At 36.0% G+C, this 20695-nt stretch overlaps 1 protein-coding gene across 1 annotated transcript in view; it reads left to right on the top strand.

The window, feature by feature from the left end:
• The first annotated feature begins 1706 nt into the window (after positions 1 to 1706).
• The window catches only part of LOC129804678 (protein rhomboid), a 104229-nt gene continuing 85240 nt past the window's right edge, over positions 1707 to 20695 (top strand). Inside the window, exon 1 of the mRNA XM_055852215.1 lies at positions 1707 to 3014. The gene's annotated coding sequence lies outside the window, so the exon portion shown is untranslated. The remainder of the gene's footprint in view (positions 3015 to 20695) is intronic.

Here is a 20695-nt window from a genome sequence, read left to right as displayed (position 1 = left end):
GCGTATCGGCATCTTTGCGTCTTCGAGAAGTCTTCAGTAAAAACTAAACTACGGACCACCCCAAAACTCGTGTCTCCTGGGTAAGGAGGCCTACGATCTACGCGACACAACGGACAAGGTGTTGTTTCAACCGCTGGTTCCGGGGTCGGAGGGCACCAGAATAATGGAACATACTCTGGAGTCTCGCGACCCCAATAGGGCTAAGCGGTTGAAAATGATGATGATGACTATTACTCGTTTTGTTTGCACTACTATGGGACACCAAAACTTTTACAGTAGTCTCTCTCTCAATTGGGCATTTCTGGCAAAATGTCATCCGGTTTATCGATAGATTTGGGCGCCAAAGCCTTTGTAAATTCCACAAAAAGCACTCAATTAAAAAGAATCACGATAAAATAGGTGAATAGCAAATTAGCTTCATAATTAAACGTGAAAATTGTCAACAAAATTGTTCGCCCGATAGAAAAAGAGCCGATTGAGCGAGAGTCTACTGTATCTATTATCCACAGTAGTTATCCCTAGTTTAACTCATCATCTAATAGGAAGAATTTGCTTTTTTGACTTCAGATGAATTTGTTCTAAATAATCTTCTTCACCTCAAGGAACTGCGTTTTCAAAAAGGTGTGGTAAGACGGGGTAATTTGGAATCATATCTAATTTGGAACTGCGTGAAACAGCTTAAGATGCTTTAAGAAGACAAGGAAAAGCAACGTAGAAGGACTAGTACTTCTTCGTGGTTTCCTTTTTCTCTTTGACCATTTGAAACAGTGAGACAATCTCAAAATTCCAAAATAGACATGATTCCAAATTACCCATCGTACCCTATCGGAAAATCAGGTGCCTGAGGCTGAATTTTAATCATTATGAAGCTTGGGACCATGCAAAGCATGGGCTTTTTTCCCCTGATTCACATATTAATCCACATTATCAACTCAAACTCAATATGCCTGATATTTAAATTACTGTCAAAAAAACCTGTCAAATTGCATTTGTCATATAGAGATTGTCAACATTTCTGATAGGTATTTTGCAGGTGCTTTTGGTCATTTCCTTCACTTCTTGCAAAAGTCCATTTTCCATCAGAATTTCCTCAAGTGCGTGGGAAATTTCGTGGAAAGTTCACTGCAATAAACCCGCAAGTGCAATTAAATTTCAATGACGAGGTGATTTTGATTTATTTGAACTTGGCAGTTTAGCCACGACTTTTTTTTAGCTTCTTTGATAGTTTTTTTTTGTGTTGTGCATCGACCACCCGAGAGAGTGGGAGAGAAAGCTCTGCACATGGTTAATTTGCGAGAGAGCCGTCTCTCTCGCTGGGAGGAGCTTTCCTCTCTCACTGCACTATCGCTATTTCACCTGGTACTTCCTCTCTCTGTGTCTCTTTCGCTCTTTGACGGTCAAACGGTTAGCGATATTGGGTTGTTTCTCTCATGCAGACCACGTGCTTTTGCCAAAGCGCCAGCAGCTGTCTCACATTGCTGCTGTTTTTCTATGCACACAGAGAGACTTCCGATGTTCCAGCTGCTGCTATTCTCTCTTGTTCTCTCTCTTCTGCACTGAGAGAATGTTTTTTTTTGCTCACGGGAGAATATTGGTGTTTGGCAACTTTTCTCTCTCGCCGGTGAAACGGAAGAAGGAATTGTTGTGTTGGTGTGAGTGTTTTGGATTATTGCAGAGAATTATTTTGGTGGAAGTTAGTTCTCTCTCTCAAAGTGCCAACATAGGACAGTTTTGTGTTGGACTCCAATGAGTGCAGACGGTTTTTCTGTAGTCATCTCCGGTAACTCGTGTCGATCGATCGTACCTCTTGGAGACTTCAAATGTTCTCAAATAATACGCACCTGAGTGACATCGTTTGACGAAACAAAAAGTGATTCATTTCACCCGAAACCGAACTTCTCTTTTCGCCAAATTATCTTTCTTTTTGTTTTCGAAGTTAATTGTCGTTTTTTCGGGCTTGCAATAAAGAAAGTTTTTTTTCCCTTACGGATTGTGTTTTTCCAGAAAAATTTTTGCTCTTAGGCTGTCTGGCAAAAATTGTAATCCATTAACGGTACTGAGAGACAAAACGTTAATCCCTGGGAGATTAAATCGCAGTGTGATTTTTAATTAAAGAAAAAGTTTTTCAGTGCTGTTTTCACTCGAAAAAAATTAAAAAATACTCTCTAATTCGGTATTGCACGCAGATTTGGATTCTTTTTCGAAATAAACCGACATTTATGGTGAATTTCGGAGGAAATAGAGTGTATGATGTTTTGTGATTAATTCACCGAGGAAAATTGGTCAAAAAACTGTTGTTTGTGAGAGATTCACCTGTGGAAAATCATTGGACTTTTCGGTGGACAATTGAATTAGTTTTTGTTTTTCTTTTTGGCAGGGGGTGGAATTTAGCCCTAAACTCCCATGAATTTTCCATTTGATCGCGTGCTACGTCAAATGGTTGTAACGTATTGATTGTTGAATTTATGCTGCCTCCACCGTTAGAGAACTTCTGAAAAAAAAAGAGGAAAAGCGTGCAAGAGTGTAAAAAAGGGGGACCCCAAACAGTGTTTTCATGTCCGAGTAACGCAGGGGTGAGTTTCCTCAATCGAGTGGTTTTTTGAGTAAATTGAGGAACTCTTCGGACCAAAGAACCAAGAAAAGTCACAGTGAGAAAATTGGTGTGATAACTTACCCTGGAAAATTGACAGAGTTCATAAAGCCGATTTCGAGTTTCTTTTCGGATTTTTTTTTGGTGAATGTGGAAGTTGGAAAAATATTTGGATTATTGAAAAGAAAAACGCCTAGAAAGTTAAATTAGACAGTGTCACGCAATTTTTCCTTCTTAAGAGAAGAGAGAGAACCTTCTCTGACCACTTTTGCATAAAAGGACCATTAAAAGTGAATAATAGTGCTTTTGGGAAGAAGAACATTTCCTTGGTGGGTGAATAAATTTTCCACGATGATTGATTCCACTGGAGGACTTTTCATCACTTCGAGATAGGACCTGCACGAAATCTCTACGTTGTCAGTTGGTGAGTTCTTTTTTTTCCCAAAAGTTTCCAAAAGGTGTTTCACCCAAAAGATTAAGATCTCCGAATTGTGAGCACAATAGATGACTTCTCACTGGGTACGTGGGATGGATTTTTACTTGTTTTTGCCAAAAATGCCTAATCTCCCGATTGGGATAAATCCAAATCGATACACCCAATAAAAGAGTGTGAGAGTTTGTTTAATAAATTAAATTACGTAATCTCTCACACTAGCCAATTAACCGGTTGTTGACACGTGAGCCGTTTAATGGAGTGCCGAGAAAAGTGATCATCGGTGAAGGTGTCACTAGAAAATGTGCGGCATTTTTGCTGAAGTGCCCAGACAAGGAGGGTTGGTACTAGTGAGAGTTTCTGGTTCATTGCCTACGGAAATTACTGAGGAACTCTCTTTGTTACGTCGCGGAAGTTACGGAAATTACAAATGCGACGGACGTTGGAGTTAATGGGTTGGGAACGTTGGGAAGATCCTACTGCAAACGTAAAATTTTCGTATTTGCTACATGCTAAGACCAAAGAGTTCTGCTTTAATTACTTATGCCCTAGACACACTTACTAAGTTTTTGGCCCGTATTACTGATCATGTCCAGAACCTTTACTTGTCTGATCTTTATCCGTTCCATTGTTATGTCCTAGACACACTTACAACTTATGGCCTCTACACATTGGGAGTATTTTTGTCAAAAATTGCTTTTTTGAAGGAAATTCCCTGCAGCGTTGTAGGGGGAAACGTCAAATTTCTGTCAAAAACGCAATTTTTGACGAAAATTGCTTCCAATGTGTAGACGCCTTTAAACCGAGAGACGACTTAAGTGGAAAATTATGGAAATGTAGTTTAACCACTATATAGAATATAATTACGCTAAGCCGTCACTCGGCTAATCCTCAGGTCTGTCAAGGCCCTTACTTAAGGATTATTCCGAGAGACTACTTAACGTAACTATAATCAAAATAATGATTAGACTTCATTTCCATCAGTTTCTTGCTAAGCCGTAAGTCCGCCTAGGGCATAAGGTCCCGAAAACACTCATGCTGATCCTCGAGAAAATGTAATCTGTAAAATTTCGAAGACCATAAAGCGGTCTTCAGACTAGAGGTTTAGTCCAATTCCCGAAGAAATAAAAATCTTAAATAGCGAGCAATTTTATCGCTTTTTGAAAACCTGATAGGTCTTTCATGTTTAATAATCGAATGCTAAGTTAAATTTTGCCAAAAAATCGTGATTGGTAAGAAATTAGAGCAGTTAAGTCATATGGCTAAGCCTTAGGTCTGAAGCCGGCCTAACAGTCATGCACTGACGGCTCAGAATCATCGACTAGCGGTTTACCGTCCGATTTTACTGGTTAAATGTTCTTTAAGATCAGCCTAGGTCTATTTGATCCCTAACACGGGTTTCACACTGGAGGTTTAACCCAGTTCAAGAAGGTCTTTAAATCCTAAGCAAAATCCAATTTTAGCAGCTTTTTTTCGAAATGGAAAGTATCAGTTGCCTTTTATATTGAATCCTAAATTAAAAACTTCCCAAAAATCTTGTCTAAAAAAAAATTAGAGAAGGTAAACTATATATGACTAAACCTTAGATCATAAGCCCTTATGAGGCTTATCCATGTAGCTTAGCTTTTTAAATTTTTTTTCAGTGAAGATTTTCAAAATTTTTGACTTAGGATTGGATTTAAAAAAGAAAAAAATGATCTATTAGATTATGAAAAACTAATAAAATTACTTACTATTTAGAATTTTGAGTACTTCGGGAACTACGCTAGACCTCTAATCTGAAGACAGCTTTATTTCAAGAATTAAATATTTTAGGAGAATAGAATAGGGCTAAAAGCTGTAAAGTGGTATTCAGACAGAGGTCTTTGTCAATTTCTGAAAAGAAATTAACACTAAACCTACCGACCGTTTTTGATCGTTTTTCGGTTAAGTGACAAACCGCAGTAGGGTAGGATACTTCACAAATTTGTCTTGGAAAAGAGCAAAAAATTAAAATTTAAACACTGAAAAATATATTATATGCATATTTTAAGAAATTCATAAAGTTTGATAGTGATAGATCTTGGGAGGTTTAGTCTGAAGGTGAATCTTAGACATGAAATTTGTTTATTTCCGTATCTCGACATTTTAGTTACGCTTCTTAATTTATTTTTTGTGACCTATACATATGGGCAGATTAAGAGTTTTAAAGAATATAAGTATGAACAACGAGTCCTCAATTCCAGTTACGAATTTAGGACGCAAATTAAAATAGAGATAAACAATCAGATTTTGACTATAATAAAACTTAATATAGATACTGTCCAAATAACACCTTCTGCTTTTTAATTTGATGAAGAACTATTACCGTTTTCCGATTAAGAAGTGGACTAAAATCATGGACAGGATGAATATAGACTTCTAATACTAGTTCTTGTATCAGAATAAGTACTTTAAATTTCTGGTGTAAAACATCAATCAAGGATTATGACACTTATGAGATATTGAAACAAATAATTATGTTTAAACGTGGACTTAATACTAACTTATGTACCTAATTAACATTCTTTTGAAGGGAAATCTTTTGCAATAGAAGTATTAATTAGGTACTTTAGAGACGATGTCATAACTACAACCTTACAGATGTTATAAAAATCTATGAAGATCTAATAAAAGGTTCAGGAAAAGAATATTTAAAGTAGAATAAGGAATAATTAGGATAATATCTTCAGGACTAATATGAATAAATATTTTTAGACGAATAGAATAGTAGAACTTCTTCTCATTCTTGTTATTTTGCTTTTGTGAGACAGAACCTATTAAGTTTTTGTAGAATTTTTATTTAGTTCTGTAAGGAAAATTACTAATTGTCTACGAAGCAGAATCAATAGAATCATTATGGAATTTGAAAAGCAAAACCATTGTATATAAAAAACTGATTGAAATGAGGTTTAAGACCGTTTTAACGTGAGGTTATAGGAATCAGCTCACAAATAGGGCTAGAACCTTTAGATTTCCCAATTAGTTTGGAAAGTAGATTTTATTATTATTATTATTACTTTATGTAATCACAAGAATATGGTCATCCCTTTTACAGTTGTGATAAAAACAAAATTTCAGAAAAAAGAGGAACATAAAAATAGAGAATGACAAGAATTTAAAATTAAGAAAGTTCAAGAAACAAATTAAATGCTTCTAGGATCCAGCCTAAAGATAGAAATTACGAATAGCAAACGCAGAAATACGGTAATCACTCGGAAGAGAATTAAACAGAATGACGCCTTTTGCAAAAAGTTACCGATAGAGGAAGTAATCGTATTTCATTAGTCATCGTAAAACAGTATTTTAAAATTAGGATATTTAAGATTGAAAGTGGTTTGTTTGAAATCTGTAATATTGTTGTCCGCAACCAATTCGTTTTGTTCTTATTTGAAAACCCGTCGGAAGTCTTATCTACACTCGGAATTCTTTATTCTTATTGAGTTGTCATAAGTTCTTATTTTATGTAAGGCGCTTTCTAGATCTTCTATATCTTTTTTTATAAATAAACAATTAAGTTTGCATAGGCTCTTATAGGGCTAATAGGTTGGCCGTTCTTTATATTCAAAATTAAGAGATCAGTACTGTCGGTTGGCGCTATTAAACTTTAAGTTTCTACGACAGTAGGTAGTTTTCGTAGTTACAAGGATTTATTTAATATGTAAATAGAGAAAACACGGAACTACGACCTGGTTCTTCTCCTCCTTTATTCTCTAGCCAACGTTTCGGAGCTAGATGGCTCCTTCCTCAGGTATGAAAATTGGTGGGAAAAGGGTGTCAGGGTATTCTTTCACTATCACTTTTACATTAATGGACGATGTGCACATGAAGGTGGTCAGACTCGGAAATTCAATATTATTTGAAGTAGTTGATATGATCGAAGTTCTCCATTCTATTTTGCGATATATTTTACAGAATTTGAAATTATTAGGTGTTTGCAATACCGAAGGCGAACTGTATATGGGATTTATGATTAAAACCTTGATCTAGTTAGTTACGTCCTTCCTAGTATGTCGATACTAATTAAGAGGATCATGTGCCGAAGTCAGTAATCGTAAATGAAGACAACATTGAGAAGTAAGGAATTCAGTTCAGATTCATTAAAGGAATGTGGGAAAAATATGAAGTGTTCGAAGCCAGAATACGTGCGAAGCCTGAAAGCATTCTCCTAAAGACTCAGATTCTTTATAATTGGTAGAATTAATGCCCTTAAAAAACGTAAGGAGTCTTCAGAATAGAGGTTTAGCCCTGTTCTGGAAGATCTGGTTTTTCTATACAACCAGAAGTTACGGTGATCTGTTAAGGTATATTAAGCCAATTGGTATAAATATACAATATTTAAAATACATTTTTCCAAAAATATAGGTTATTCAGATATTGTAGCAATTAATCCATTTGACTAAGTTTTTGGCCCGTATTACTGATCATATCCAGAACCTTTACTTGTCCGATCTCTATCCGTTCCATTGTTATGCCCTAGACACACTTACGATTTAAGCCGAGAGACGGCTTTGTGGAAAATTGTGGAAATGTAGTTTAACCATTATTTCTAATATAATTATACGCTAAGAAGCCGTCTCGGCTATTCCTCATGTTTGTCGAGGCCCTTATGCCCTAAACACACTTACGACTTAAGCCGAAAGACGACTTAGTGGAAAATGATGGAAATGTAGTTTAATCATTATTTCGAACATAATTACGCTAAGCCGTATCTCGGCTAATCCTCAGGTTTGTCGAGGCCCTTACTCAGGCAGTGTATTTGGAATGAAATAAGAAATCTGGGACACATTTCTCCAGCATGACTCACCCTTTGCCCCAGACAATCTTTAATTTCACAATTAATTGCAATTCGGACATCCGATGCTAACCGTGGATGACGTAGCTGATGGCGGATGAGATGTTCTCACGAGTGTCGCGTGTTTTTGGTGCGTTGTGGATGATGTTTGGCGCAAAAATTGTTGTGCTGCCTATTGCCACCCAATTAGCATCTTCTCTGGCTTATCTCACGTCTCGGAGATTCATTCATAAAGTCAGCTTCTCGGGTCGCTGTTTTTTGTGCCTTCTCCTCCAACTCTAAGCTTCCCGCACTTTATTATCTCACTTGCGCTCTCACTCGCAGCAATTTGTCTGTGGTCAAGTGACTGAGTGGCCAGCTGTTGTCTGGTCCACCTTCTCCACCTTCTCTTTCAATGCTCAAGATCCGTCAATATGCGATATAAACATGCTCGTTCGGCTGTCTTGTGTTTTTTTTCCATCTCCTCTGGGGCTTTCTTCTCAAGACTTGAAGCTGGGTACCAAGAGAGCACAAAAAAAAGTCAGCTATACACGGAAATTGAGACGGTGACGTGGGGAAACCCTGAGAGAAGAAGCTGAAGAAGTGGTTTGAAGAAATGCCAGCAAATAGTCAAAAGAGAAATCATGTTCAAGTTCAAACTTGTTGAGACATGTTCTGATGGTTATAGGATTCCAGAGGAGATGTGTATGTGGAAAAATTTGTTTGTCCGATCTTGGCTACTGACATTCAACTCGCCAAGATGCCTCCTTTGTTGCTGAAACTATTTGCATTTGACGGATTCAATGGTCCAAATGGCATGCTGAGCATAGGCTATTGTGTTGGTTGGTTGTCAGAGTGCGATGGTGAGAGAGTTAGAGCATGTTGAATTGAAACATGTCACACGATTATCAATGAAAACGAAATTATTCTACGGTACACAGCATTTTACACACATTCCATTCACCAAGCGGGTCAATGAAGTGGTTACCGATGGCCAGGAGTGCTTTGCCCAATGATGAAGAGGTGAATGGGATGGCGAGAAGGGTAGAGGAGGCATCAGTCGATGTGAGAGGAGAAAAAAAAAGTGCCCCGGAAGTTGCTTTGTTGGCTGCTGGAAATGAATGGCGGAAAACTTTTTCTTTTCTATTCTGCACAGATACACCATTTCACAATACATCCGGCAGATGCCATAAGATCTCCTCTCTGCTCTGGACACTTTTTCATTCTAATTTTGCTCACTGAGAGGATAATACTTTGCACATCACCGACTATTGCACAACACCTATTAATTGGTTACCTACCTGCGGCTTTTGGTTTTGAGACCACTCAACTTGAGCTATTTTTAGACTGAAAGAGCTGCTAGTAAAAAAATGTTAAGTAATGTGATAGGTTTGATGTTTGCAATATATAGATCCGTTAGATCCGGTAGGATATATTGATTGAATTTCAACAATTGATTGTTGTTAAATTTAAGATATAAGCCTAAATTGGATAAAAAAATCCAAAGACACTTTATAAGATCGTCATTAAAGTTAATGGCTCCGGCACACCTTTTAGATCAAGAAAATTTCATGAAGTCGAATGTCGGATCCCTTTCCTTCTCTCATGTTTTGCATATGTCTGTCGCATTCTCTCGCACTCTTCTTCTTCTCTTAGGCATCACTCCAAATTCAATTCAGCTCAATCGAATTTGGTATGCGAAGGAATGAGATAGTCATATGCAAAACATGTGAGAAAGAAAAGGTTTCGAATTTCGAGGTCATGAAATTTTCCTGATCTAAAAGGTGTACCGGAGCCATAAGGGACTAATTCTGCTACTTTAAGTAAAGTAGCAGAATTAATCACTTAAACTTCTGTGGTATTGTTTTATTATAATATTAATGATATTAATTGTGCGATTTATTACTTGAATTAAGATATGTAGACACGATAAGGCAATATACCTTCTAGGGAACCAGGGGCTTTCAGGTCCGGTACAATAAGGGAAGAGCACCAGCGATCTGCATCTTGCTGTTCAACGTACGAAATATAAATTCCTCAGATATATTAAGATTGACAATTTTAAATAAACATTTTAAGTTTCTATTTTCTTCTTTTTCCTAATTTTTTAAGGCATTGTATAAATTAACAGTAAAAAGTTAAAATTGAGCAGTAATGGCTCCTGCACACATTTTAGATTGGTAAAACTTCATAAAGTAAAAATTCACTTCTCTTTCTTTTTCAAAAGATTTATATAACTGTCTCCCACTCTCTCGGTCTCAAAATTGGATTGAACTAAATTTAATTTCGTGTGATGTTCAAAAGAAGAAGAAGAGTATGAAAAAATAGGATAGGCTTATGCAACCAATTTGAAAAGGACAAGTATGTGAATTTCGATTTCATGAAATTTTCTTGATCTAAAAGGTGTGCCTACGCTATAATAAAAAAATTTGAAATAGTGATATTATTGTCCAAATTTTGGTAAAGGGAAAATAAAGGGCTTTTCATTCTATCTACAACAATTTTAGACGGTAAATATTTAAATTAGACCTATTTTTGTAAAGATTTAAGTTTTTTACTGGCCATAATTAGATATTTTACTGCTTATTTTTAATTTTTTACTGTCCATTTTGAATTTTTTGCTGCTCGTTTGTTTTTTGACATTTTTTATATATTTCTTTGTGCTTGAATTAATCGACATTTCAAGAATTTTAAAGTTTTACCTAAAAATTGCCTCTACTTAACAACATTATTTTTTAACTGTCAATTTTGACATGTCCTTGTCGTATTTGACAGATTTTTCGTTACATATTCCATGAAATTTTCATTTTAAATCTATTTTATCATATTCAAATATTTTTGAAATAGAAAATTTTTCTATTCTCAATATCCTTATAAGGATCGTATTGTAACTAAAGTATGCTTTGGATATTAAGTTAGCATTGGTCTTTTGTCAAACGTGATTTCTCTGTGCAAATGACTCAAACATCAATGCAATTCATCACCCTCAATTTCCCCATGGATTGCTCGTTGTTTACCAACATGATGTGCTTCTGTTTGTTCATACAAATCCCTCCCGGAATTTACTTCGAAAACCAAAAACCGTCAGTTAATTGTGGTTTTCCTCCTTTGGGCGTCAGAATGTGGATGAGTGAGAGGTTTTCCTAGTGTCGTGTTTGCCAATCTGAATCACAGAGCTTGTAAATGTGAATTGGCAGTTTATGATAGTGTCAGAGACCCAAATACCTCGCCGTGTGAGACACCAAGAGACGATTGTGGCGATTACGTAAATTTTAAATGCAAAGGTGTGTCCCACCAGACGCACTTTCGATGCCATGGGAAAATTGCAGTGAAACCGGAGTTCCGGAATGATTGGTGCGCGGGGGGATTCCGATTGGGCGAAAGGTTGATTGGAATGTGTCCTTGTGTAGGGGAAGGATCGGAGGGCTTCCTGGGGTATAGAGGACGAGAGATCTAGCCTGGTGGGATGTCACAGTGGGAAGTTTCCTCTTGAGGTGTGATCTTGCTCATCGTGCCAAAGGGAAGTGTGTGGGCTGTGCAGCGCGCCTTCACGTCATTTAGCCATTTCAATGCAACTGCCGATGAGTCACAGCTTTCCAGATATACTTGTGGAGGTGAATCCCAAGAGGTGAGAAAGAAATTGCCAATTGGCTCATTCTCTGGGATTATTGGATGATTGTCAATATTTAATGGGAAAATTTCGTATATGATGGGCTTTCTTTTGTATGACCAATTAATAGAGTCATCAGATTGACTCAATCTTTATTGCTCGAACTTTGAGAGGAAGAAATGTGTAATCTATCGATTTTGAGTTAGGTGTATGTATTGCCCGCGAGTCGATAAAATCGTTAAAGTTCGAATAAATGATTATTCGAATTTACAGAGTTTTAATTAACTGATTTTGAATGTGTCAAAATACTGGAAGATCTAGTTTTTCTTTAAGAATTTGTTACGTCAAAGGTGCTAAACGTTTTTTTAAGGAAAATGTTTTCGCTCTGTCAATATTGCTGAGAATTTACTCACACCGACAAACTTTTTCTCCGCTCGAGGGCACTGTCACCAAGACTGCCACTATCTCCGAATAGTGGCGCTGTCAACTGTTCTCAACTTTTAATTCTCAAACTTCTTGTTGGAAGGTTCTGTCACATTTAAAATCAATTAATGAACATATTCTTAAGCCCAAAATAGGCACAGGGATCGGCTTAGGGATCAGCCCGAAAAATGAGGATTAGTGTCGATACACTAACGGACAGCCTATAATTTGAAGGATCAGGCTTATCTTCTAAATTCATGAGGTCTAGTGAAATTACGGGGATTGGGCGACATCAGCGCCAGTGCTGAAAATAAAATGCTTCACTTTGGGGGTTTTTGGGTGCTTTTCTAAATGTCAATTGGGTGAAAAAACATGGAGATTAATGGTACGCAATGTCGCAAAATCTTAAAATGCATTAAGGTTGGAGTAAAGGGAAGATCAGACTGCTCCTTCCTGTACGAAAAATCCATTGATATTGCATTTAAGAGGTCTTTCAGCAATAAAAGTGTGCACATTTAAAAGAAATTACGCTGAAAACGCTAATCCTTAATCCTAAATCCTCAGTGTATGATAATTTAGGCTGATCCTTTACCGCCAAATTTTTCGAGCTGAGTATTTTCCAAGATCAGCCTGTGTCTATTTTCGGCATTAGGCTCTGTTTTTCTTTCTGCGTTCTACGTACTGGAATCTGAATGGACCATTGAAAAGTCCCTGGTTCAAAAAGAGGTTGCTCTATCTGTTCTTCGAAAAAGATTGTGCAACTGGTAACATAGTCCCAGGCTCATCTGATCAAGTACGGCGACTACCAAAAACGAAACTTAGTAAAGTGAGCGTGGTTAAAGTATCCCTATTTAAAGATGGCACCGAGAAAAAATTCGAAATTGAACGAAACTCAACAGGATTAATAATAAATGCGTACCTAGAAGATTCAATTTACGAATCTGAAATATAAAAGGCTAGTCGGTGAGAGATTGCTACTTAGGGTTGATCGGGTTGATGCATTATTATCACACCATAAGTTGACTTAAAGTTTCCTGATGATTTATGGTGTTGTTTCAATGGAAAATGAACATGCATTTTTTTAGGAATAATACTGTTCTCAAAGACTATACATTTGGCGGAATTCTGTGTAATTGCAGCTGTTCCGGTGTTCGCCAGAGAATTCGTTCTTTTCAAATTAAATTGTCCAAAATGTTCTAAAATTAATAAAAAATTTCTCAGCCCACTGATGAAGACCCACGCCAAGGGTTGAAAGCTTTGGCAAAATTTCGGAGTCTTTTAATTTGAAAAGAACAAACTCTCTGGCGAACACCGGAACAGCTGGAATTACACTGTTCTCAAGTGTTTCTGCATTATCGTCTTTTCTTTGTGTTGGTTCCTGTCTTGACTGTTTCTCCAGTCCTCGCCGTGTTACAAATCAGACAGTCGTGCCATGAAAAAGAACACTTGTAATTGAACACTTTACGAAATTGTATTCGTTCGAAATATTTTCAAATTGTCTCTAAATCTAAATCGGTATAAACCGGTTTGACTTTTTTTTAAAAATACGTGCAATGTTCGGGCATTTCGCGATGTCTAATCCACTTGGTCTCCCCTTTTTGTTTCAAAGCCTGATTGTCTCTCTTTTGGTTTCTTTGTGGCCAAAGACATTTATTTATAGTACTTATTAATGACTTTCGATTGTGCGCTGAGTTGGGTAAACGTCTTAATCTTGGACAAATATTAGGTTACAGTGGTGGAGCGGGTTGCAGGGGTATTCCCCGTGTTTTGCTAAAGAGTGACATGGGTGTTGGAGAGAGGGAGTTCTGAATCTCATGTGAATTTGAATTGTTTCACATGAGTTCCAATATAGTGCCTGGTTATATACATTTTTTTTCAAAGTTCAAGAAATGGGGTCTGTGTACTCTAAGCTCCACAAGTCACTTGGGCCATTTCGAAGAGCAATTTATGTACACTGATGGTGTGTCGACAAACTCAGGTGAATTTGAGACCATGGAGCACCTTTTGTAGATGGGAAAATTGGTGTTGGGAAATTTGTGGGAATTCCACAAAATGCTTAAAATATTTATTTATAGTTTTAGGGCAAACCGATAACGACATTCCAGGCCGCTGGATTTTATTTTATTATTTAGTTGTTTTTTTTTTTTTTTGAAATGGTAAACCAACCTCTTCACTTGTCTTCTCAATATGCTCCTTTTTTTGTGCTCTTCATCTCCTGGCTGGATGCACATCTCTGCCTCAGGCTTGTCCATTGTGTCCAGTGGTCTGTGTCCCACAAATTCCCGCTTGGGCTTTTTGTTTGCCCACACGTTCACAGGCATCCCAACACGCGTTTTTTGCATTCCCGGCATCTACCTGGAGATCTAATTATCAACCGGAGTCTAGTTTGTAAAACTGAAAAATAACCCATGGAATGCCATCTCCCTTACTACTGCAATATGTCTGCAGATTTTTTTTCGGCCAATTATCTCCACATTTCACTTAACACGGGTTAAACACATTTCATGCCCTATTGTGTGCCTTTCATCAAGACAAGGAAGAAAACATTTTTGTCTACTTTAAATACGATTACTGGCTCATTTGCCTCATTGCTGTCCAATGGGCTTAAGGCTGTTTTTTTTTTTACTTTACTTTTCTATGCCAGATTATTGCATTTTGTGATTGAGTGCGAGAAAAAAAGTTACATTTTATTGATTATATAAATACTTTATAGCAATACAAATTTAATGGAGTACATCTGATTTATTTATTTCACGATTAAATTCCTTTCGCTGCTGCACTCAAAACATTTGTAATCTCACGCTTAAAAGAAGTACACTGTTAGAAATAGGATTGTCTACGGAATACCTTGATCGTGTTCAAGTAGAAAAGGCAGAAGTGTGGTAAATTACGCCTTAGACGGTCTTATGGCTTAAGCCGAGAGACAGCTTAGCAAGAAACTGATGAAAATGTAGTTTAATCATTATTTTGTTTATAATGACGCTAAGTCGTCTTCTCTGCTTAAGCAATAGGTATGTGTAGTACATTAAAATACACTATCAACACAGTTAAAACCGTTAAAACGGTCGCAAAGAACATAGGTTTTTCAGGGGATAAAATGAGACAGTTTCATACAGTTTAGCTTTTCCGCAATTCTGTGAAGGGTAAAGTGGTACAAGTTGAACAATGGTACAATTTGGGTAGGACTTTTTTTCTTGATAAATTTAGTACTTCATTTTTATTTGTATATTTTTAATGTTTTAGTTTTATAATTTGGTTCCTTGTGCTTAAAAACAAATTTTGTACTGTATTTATCAAGAAAAAGGCCATGTCCAACTTGTACCGGCGAATTGTCAAACTTGTAACACTATGTCCAACTTATATCACTTTACCTTACTGCTTTCGTAAATATTTCCAGTAAAAAGAATCAAATTTGGTCAGTAAAAAATTCAAACTAAGCAGTAGAAAATCAATTCGGTAAAAATAATTAAACCAAGGTTAGATAAAACTTTAGCATAGTTCTCTTGTTAGCAGCTTACAACCTTATTTATTTTAGTTGAATTTTTGGTGGTTATGAAGAGGAACAGTATCGATTTTACATAAAGGAACATAAACAGCTTACAGAGAGTTCCGGCTTAAGTGAAAACGCATTGAAAGAATTCGATATGAATTGCCTAACATTGGGAGCTCAATTATAAAATAATTTTTGAAATGCTCCTAAATGTATGCTAATATTTTTCACCCGGTAAATTTGTGAACCGGGTGAAAAATATTAGCATACATTTAGGAGCATTTCAAAAATTATTTTATAAGTGACCTCCCAATGGTAGGCAATACATGTCAATTTCTTTCAATGCGTTTTCACTTAAGGCGGAACACCCTGTAAGTTGATTATGTTCCTTTATATAAAATCGATACATTTATTAGGAACCGTTAGTTCTGAAAATAGTCTGAAAAATCAGCGCCGAAAATTTGTTGCATACATCACGGCGTTTCCGTAACTTATTCCAAAGGCTTCTCCTGTGAGTAATGCAATTTTTCTGTCACTGGAGTGGATTCGCAGGCTTTTTTCGGTCCCGAGAATTTTTTTAAAAGCGGAACTCCCTGTATTAAATCTCCTATTTCAGAATATTGCAAGTTTTTCGGATTACTTATGACAAATTCATAAATGACAATTCTGAATGATTTCTAATTAAGAATTTTGAGATATTCTCGCTGTTTTAAATGGGCGAATCCTACAAAGAAGTTCTCTTGAATATACGAACTTGCACTTAATTATGGTACTAAGATTTCTAACAGTGTACATTACCGTGTTTATGCAATTGGTGCTGTTTTGAAAATTAAACGCACCCAGGAAAAGAAATGCTCATTGAAACTTTCCGCGAATTTTGTATTATATTAAATCTACTTTAATTAATCACAGTGATTAACATTAAATGAACCCATGAAAGTTTTGCCTCACTTTTAATGGGGAAGTCACAAAAAAAAGTGTCTCTTTCTCTCCTTTGCCTGATTTTCTGATAAGATTTCCCAGCATCGTAAATGCTAAAGAGTGGCGCGTGTGTGCTTTTGAAAATTACTAAATTAACTTATTTTATATGGCTTAAAGGTGATATTCTGAATAGAGTGTAACCTGTTTTATTTACTTTCGATGATCTCTTAGGTTTATTTAGTGCCTCGTAGATTGTATATTTCTATGTATAAATTGTTATAAATTTCATTGAGGGGAAAATGACTCAATTATCTCGGAGTGTTTCTTTGATAGTATGACTTTGTGGTATAAAGGTATATTTTAGCGTGAATTTAAGTGAATCAATTTTCTTGAGCATAATAGAGGTGGATGCAGCTTCGTGGTGTGACTGTCAATTAATATGTTGGGATGGCATAAATTTATTTTAGAGAAAAAGAGTTGAAAAAAAATTAGAAGAGTTCTTATTGTCACTTTTGGATGCCCAAAGGGGAGAGTGATGGTGCCCTGGGAGGTTGGGGAATTTATATGAGGATAAATGGGTTTGCTGGTGGAGAGATCAAAGGTATCATTTGACTCTGGGTCTAGGCTGGGATGCTGGGGAGTGGATGCTGGGAAGGCAGGGAAGAAATGTGGGATGCAGAGAGGAGGAATGAAAATGCCACCAAAGGTGCTACAATCGTTGGTCCATTTGGTTACCTTTCCTTTTGGTCTCTTCTTTTTCTCTCGCCTGTTCCCACGCCACATTCCATCGCCAGCGCCAAGACATTGTGCTTCGGACTCGCGACTCCAATTTCTTTCTTTTTTTTGCCCACCTCCTGCCTCTTTCTCACTCCTTGATTTCTTTTTTTCCCTTCAATTCTTCGATCTTATATTTATTTGCTTTTTAATTGTTTTTTCCCCTACACTTTTCATATATGTATACAGTCTGACCTTGATTCGCGTTCATTCTTTGCAATTTACCTACTCTCACCTTAAGGCTGGTGCAGACCATTAAAAAGCTTAATCCGATCGTTCAATGGATTATGATCCACTGAATTTAAGGTTGAAACCTTAAAATTTAATTTTACAATTTTAGTACTTTGTACTAAATTTAGTAAATTTTATGCAATATATATCTGACGGAGTTCTATGTAGTTCCAGCTCTTCCGGTGTTCGCCAAGGAATTCGTTTCTCTTCATATTCGAATTTTGGCAAAAATCGGAGGCTTTTACCTTGAAAGGAATCAGATTCTCTGACGCATACCAGAAGAGCTACAAATAAATTTAGTACACCTCAGTATTTTTTGTCTTTCTAAATGTTGCAGTCTTAAGATGTTTACCTTACCGATAAATTAGTGCTGTTTATTTTTTATAAGAAATCAGAATTATTACCTATGTAGAAAAATTTAGAACTAAGCAATAAATACGATAATTCTCCAAGGATTAGAACTTTGGAATCTTGTCTTGCTTAGAAAATTTTAATTTTTTAATGTGATTATGAATAAAGTAATAAATATTACTAAAAATAGTGTTTTGTACTAAATTTAGTACAACTCATAGCTTAGTGTTTTTTTCTCAATTGCTCAAGTTTGATTTAAATGTGTGCACTATAAAAGGTTTTCTGGTAATTATCAACAAAATCTAACAACATTTTTGTATTTCGGTAGGAATACACTAATGAGTTTTAGTTCAGGACAAAGTTTGGGATTTACGGAATACATTTTTATTTTATTATTAAATTACAAACTATTTTACTTTGATTGCTTTATTCATTTTATCTCTAAGGTCTGTGTTTGGAAAATGTAATTTTAATCCAAATTAGTACATTTTCTTTCGGTTTAGTACACATCCGCGTTGACCATTTTTCCACTACCTATTAAAATCTAAAATTCAGTATTTATAATTTAACGTTCTCAGAAAGTAATTTCATTTCGGTATTAAGATGATGTAAGTTTATTATAAGCCAGATTAGTACTAAATTGTATATCACACCATGATTCTTTTTTGTTTTTTTTTTATGTTTCGATTAATACATTAAAATCAGACACGTTCAAGATTGATTCATTTTAACATGAGGTGTGAATCCCGAGAAGATCAATCAATTTAATCCCTTTAAGTGCATTGTACTAAATTTAGTATACATCAATTTTTTATTTAGTAATCGCGAATTCTTTAAGGTAGGTGGGGTATTTTTACAAAAAACAAGGCATTCCTAAATATAACAATCCAATTTAACCCCTTATCAAAATTTAGTACATAACCACGAATTGGGCGATCATACTGTATATCAGCCAATGTTTATTTTGCGCTTTTATTTCACATCTCTCGCCTGTGCCAATTATTTTAATGTGGATCTTAGGTCTTTTTTTTTTTGTAAAGTCCAAACTCTTCACAATCCCAGGCTGAAGAAGTGGATAATTCCAGTTTGTCATACAATATCACAAAAATAATGCACCGAAAAAAAGTACTCTGCGTAAAGATAATACTCATGTAAGAGCAATGGTAATAATTTTCGTGTGTTTATGAGCCTAATTTCAATTTGTGTGCGCCTTCAAGAGTGACTTTCCCATGGGAGTTTTGTTTGTTTGTCATACTGAAGAATTCCTTGTATGTTGTATGTTAATCAAAAAATTTCCAACCAATTGATTGGCTTCAATTTGTATGGTGGATCCAGGGAGGGTGACTACTGAAAGTACTTGGGTGCAATTACCGGTGTATAACGATATAATTCACACCGAAAAGCGACTTCTTTCTTGGGTAGATTTCCCATCATCTCATTTAATGGTGTGTAAAACGTCGGGTTAGAGATCAAAGAGATCGCAAGTATGATGGTGAATGTGAGTTGAGTCAATTAATCCGTGAATTTGATGTGTTATCCAGTCGAAAATCCATCATATCCCAATAAAATATTCACAATATTATTTCAGTTTTTGAGATACTCATTGGAGTTTTTTTTCGTCTTATTTTCATGTCAGGATTAATGCGTACGCCATTGTTTTGGTTAAGGTGTCTGGAAACCGATTAGCAAGGTCGAGGTTAATAAGATATTGTAGATTGGGATTAATATCCATTGAATAAGACTGATATATAAATGAGAATGGGTTTTATGACATGCATAGGTGATGAGAAGTTTAATTTTAAAAGAATTTTAAGCATATAGAGCTTTGAGGTAAGTTAGCTTCAGGTCCCATAGTTATAGGGCTTGATTCTAATAGCAATGTAAAATCTAGCTCAGTTTCGGTAAGGACATATGATTTTTCGAAATTCCTGATTCGAAATTTAAATTTATCCTTATCCTAAACTACACGATCTAAAATACGACGAACTTCAATCAAGTTAGGAGGTTTACCTATAGGGCTTTACTCAGAAAGTGATAGAGAACCTTCTTCAATTTGGTTCTCTTCTTAGGCTTGGTTTTATAAAGCCTAATTCATATCGATCTTTCACCTAATTAGATAATTCTGCTATAATCAATTTCAATTAGAATAGGCCTTAAACTTATAAGAAGCATTATCCCAAAGGTCATATTGCCTTTGATATATGGTCATATTACTTGACTCAGAAAACCTAATTACAATCAATACTTATTTTAATTAAATGAGTTCAGAAGTTGGGAACTTCAATTTAGAAAAGATCCTCCCGATCCTATAGATAGGGCTTGATCTCAATGAAGATAATATACAATCCAGGTCAGCTTTAACACAGACTGTTCCAGGGGTTTAATATTCAAAATCCCAATTCTCGGTTCTTATCTCAATTGGATGATATATGAGATGTAACAAATTGGGAAAGGTTCTTATCCCAAATAGGGCATGATTCCAAAACTTTGGCTCATACTTTAAGATTCATTTTTCAAAATCTGTCTTCTATTCTGATTTAGATGCGATCTCCCAATATGTATCCTACATCCTAAATTTTTAAATACTTATCGTTCTAAACTTAATAGGGCTTGATTCCTTACTTATCGAATAAAGATCCAACGGTGCTACAGATGGATTTTCATCCACTGCCAATGTTCTGTGCTTATTGACTTGATGGTTCTTTGGTGTAAGTTCTTGCGATATCTTTCACACAGCACTTCTCCATATGTCTCTCTTGTGGCTGGATTTCTTCTCATCACTCCGACGTATTTGGCTTTGTTTTCGGGTAGCCACTTTACTCACTGTGCGCCATCGTTCAATCAGTTGAGTTTCGACACGGTTGTCATTCTTCTTACACTTTTAAACAATTTTCCCCACCTCGGAGTGTTTGATGTGTGAAATAATTTAACGTTAAAGAAGTTACCAATAAATAATTTCAATATTGGACGGCCAACAATTGCCTCTTGAGAGGTGAGTTGATTGTTGATGTGTTGGAGACCGGGCCGGTGGGACTATGGTTGGGTAAAAAGAGAGACTGTGGGACGCTAACTTGTGGTCA

The sequence above is a fragment of the Phlebotomus papatasi genome, chromosome 2 (genome assembly GCF_024763615.1).
Source record: "Phlebotomus papatasi isolate M1 chromosome 2, Ppap_2.1, whole genome shotgun sequence".
NCBI classification, from domain to species: Eukaryota; Metazoa; Arthropoda; class Insecta; order Diptera; family Psychodidae; genus Phlebotomus; species Phlebotomus papatasi.
The sequence above is the reverse complement of the archived record's forward strand: the minus strand, read 5'-3'. Positions and strand labels throughout refer to the sequence as shown.